General features: G+C 40.8%; 1 pseudogene; it reads left to right on the forward strand.

Moving 5' to 3' along the window:
• Positions 1-306: 306 nt before the first annotated feature.
• Positions 307-691, forward strand: LOC102419465 (annotated as a pseudogene).
• The last annotated feature ends 2947 nt before the right edge of the window (positions 692-3638 follow it).

A 3638-nucleotide genomic window follows, 5' to 3' on the forward strand; every position in this document is an offset into this window, starting at 1 on the left:
ACTTTGCTAAACCCAATGGACAATTTTGATTTCTCATTTTCTTTATCATTTGATAGCATTTGACACTCCTAAAAAACTTCACCTTTTGACTTTCATGATTCCATGTTCTCATGGTTATCCTCCTCCCTTAACAAGGTGGGATATGCTTGAAGAATAAGAGGTTTCTATTTGTGAAGCAATTAATATCATACTATGGCTATCATTAAACTCACTCAGGCTGCCTGCTTCACTGGCATGTTTCCGTGATATGGGGCAGAGCATCCCATCCACCAGCACCACCTGAGACTCCCAGAAGCTGCCCCCAGGATGGAAGAGGACCAAAAGCTGCACACCCCACACCAGGGATTGAAGACCTCAATGGCTGAAGGGAAGAGGAAGACAGCCCTGGAAATGCTTCAGGCAGTTGGAGCAGATAGAGACTTTGTGGTATTTATTTTGCATGAGGAGGACCATACCGTAGGAAATTCTCTTTGTTACATGATCATGAAGAACCCATAAGTGGAATTTGTGGTTACACTACAACTCATCCTTCAGAGAGTAAAATTAATTTATGCAGACTAGAGGTGCTCTTCCAGCTGTTGAGCCATTTCAGAGATGCCTGAATGCCTGCCAACGTGTGCTTGGCAAGTTTAAGGCTAGCATAAAGGAATATAAGGAACAAAAAGCAAGCAGAAATGAATCCACATTCTAGTCCCTTGTGCACTATACAGGGAGGAACATCCTCCAGGATATTCTCTTCATGATCTTGCAAAACCCAGAAGTTTTTAATTACAACATGATCTGCCCTTCAGAAAGTGTGATTCTAACTATTAATCCCTTATAGCTGTTGGAACCCCTGCAAGAACCTTTGTATTCTGCTAATAAATTCCCTCTTTAAAATAAACTAAAAACAACAAGAGCCCGGCTAGCGTGGCTCAGTGGTTGAGCATCGACCAATGAACCAGGAGGTCACGGTTTGATTCCTGGTCACGGCACATGCCCAGGTTGTGGGCTCAATCCTCGGTGTGGGGTATGCATGAGGCAGCCAGTCAATGATTCTCTCTCATCATTGATGTTTATACCTCTCTCTCCCTATCCCCTTCTCTCTGATATCAATACAAATATAATAAAAAAACTCACTAAGAATACTATATTTGACTACTGTTCACCCCAAGTGCCTTTAAATGTATACAACAGTATTTTGGATATGAAAACAAAGTCCCTGTGGAACAAACATGGTTTGTCCAAGGGCCAAAGGAAGCTAGCAGGACTACAGTGCAGACCGATGTGTGATACGAAATGTAATTTGACAGACAGGCAGAAGCTACATCATACAGGTCTTTAAGGGTTCTGATATGAAGTCTGACTTCCATTCTGTGCATCATGGGGCATTATTGAAGTACTTTAAGTACTGGAGCTGTATAAACTGATTTCACTGTATACACTGATCAGTTCCCAGGAAAAATTGCTACAGATACTCTTTTGGGAGTTATTCTCACTAAAATTCCCACCCCCCCACTGCCAGATAACTCGGTGAGAAAATCACCTTCATATCCACAAAAATTTCAATAAATTTTTAGTATCAGAAGTTGAAATATGAACAAAGAGCTGAAGCACATGAAAGATGTGGTGAATGCGTTTCACATAAGTAAATGAAAATATAAAAGAAAATAACAAAATATTAAAATAATTTTTATTTTTAAAATATAGTAGTAAAAACTGAAGGATACAGAGGAAGTATGGAGAACTGTCAGAAGAAAACATAAAAGTAAAACAATAATCAATGTAGTCAGAAGGATAAGGAAAGATACTATATCTACTAAACAAGAAAAGAATAATATGACAGGATGAATGGTCAGAGAAAAATAACAATAAGATAGCTGAAATAAATAATATAGTAAAGATGATAAAACCTACATAGTGGGTAGTTTCCTGGAAAGTAGAGTGAAAAGAATGAATACTAAAGAGAAAAAAAGAAACCAGAGAATTGATTTAGGTCAAATATCCAAGTAAGTGATATTCATTCCTATAAACACAATCATTAAATAGAGTAGAGCTCTAACTGGGTATCTCTGTTGGTTAGAGGTTCATCCTAATATGTTGTGAGTTTGATCCCTAGTCAGGGCACATACAAGGAGCAACCAATGAATGCTTAAATAAGTAGAACAAGTCTCTCTCTCTCTCTCTCTCTCTCTCTCTCTCTCTCTCTCTCTCTCCCCCCCCTCCTTTCATCTCCTTCTCTCTCTCAAATCAATTAATTTTTTAAATAAAAGAGAGTAGAGGAAATTATCAAAAAAATTATGTAATAAAATAAGTGTCCAGACTGAATTTTTTTTAAATCCGTAATAAACTATGTCATAAAATAGTGAAATTTCAGAAGTGCCAAGCAGGAGATCATGAAAACTTTTAGAAAGAAAACAACAATACCACATAGTAATAAAGGAAAATGGATAATACAATCGATACCATTGTAATAACCTGGCTATTATTTAACAGGAAAGGAGTGAAAGGGGAGGCCAGATAACATAGATGTGCCATTTATACAGCTTTGCCAAAAAAGCTGCATTTAACATTCTCCAAGTCTGTTCCCCACTGGTCGATGGAGGAAGGGACTAGACAAAAGTAGTTTAGAGGCATGCCCAGTAAGGCCCGAGTGACATGGGAAGATGGTTGCCCATCAATCACACCTAAAAGTGAGTAATTGGCTAAAAAACATGGCCACTGCAAGCTTGAGAAACCTGAATATGTTAACTTCCAAACAAAGGAAGTTCCCTCGTGCTCTCTCTCTCCATCCCCGCCCCGCCACGCATGAACCATGAACGGGCACGCTGGGCCCTCTTGGGATTCCTGCTGCAGGGCAATGCACTCCCCTCTGCCCACATGGCACATGGCCATGTGGAGCTCCACACATGGACTAATGGTCTTTAATTTGCTTGAATACTGAACCACATCTGGCTGCAACATGGAAGGAAGCTCTAGACACTGGCCTGGCTTCTGGCTCTACTGCAACCCCAGCTGTCCCTTTTCCAGGATGGCTTAAGGGGAAGGGGACTTTGGAACCAGAGAAATGTAACCCCATGCAAATAAAGCCTTCTTTCACATCCCATCCTCCAGTGGGGGCTTCTGAAAATGCTTATTGCAGTGGTGCCCCAAGAACCTCACTGACATGAATGTCTGAAAACTCTGGCCCATTAATTCTTCAGGCAGCACAAGGACATGGAATTTTTCTAAAGCCAGAATGAAAGCTCAAAGGCAAAGGAAGGGAAAAAACACACACACAGTTAATTTGGGGGAGGGGTTTATTAACCCAGACTTTAAAATCCAAGTCAAATGATTGATTGATTGATAATGGTAGAATAAATATGTGATAGGATTCAAATGCCCCTACTTTGTTTTAATTTCCAGAGACCTTTTATTCGGAACTTCATGAAGCATGTTTCTAGGGGGAAAAAAAAATAGAGTAAAAGAAGAGAAGGAGCAGAGACCGGTTTGGCTCAGTGGATAGAGCGTCGGCCTGCGGACCGGAGGGTCCCAGGTTCGGTTCCGGTCAAGGGCATGTACCTGGGTTGCGGGCACATCCCCAGTAGGGGGTGTGCAGGAGGCAGCTGATCGATGTTTCTCTCTCATCGATGTTTCTGACTCTCTATCTCTCTCCCTTC

The sequence above is a fragment of the Myotis lucifugus genome, unplaced genomic scaffold (genome assembly GCF_000147115.1).
Source record: "Myotis lucifugus unplaced genomic scaffold, Myoluc2.0 scaffold_20, whole genome shotgun sequence".
Classification (NCBI taxonomy): domain Eukaryota; kingdom Metazoa; phylum Chordata; class Mammalia; order Chiroptera; family Vespertilionidae; genus Myotis; species Myotis lucifugus.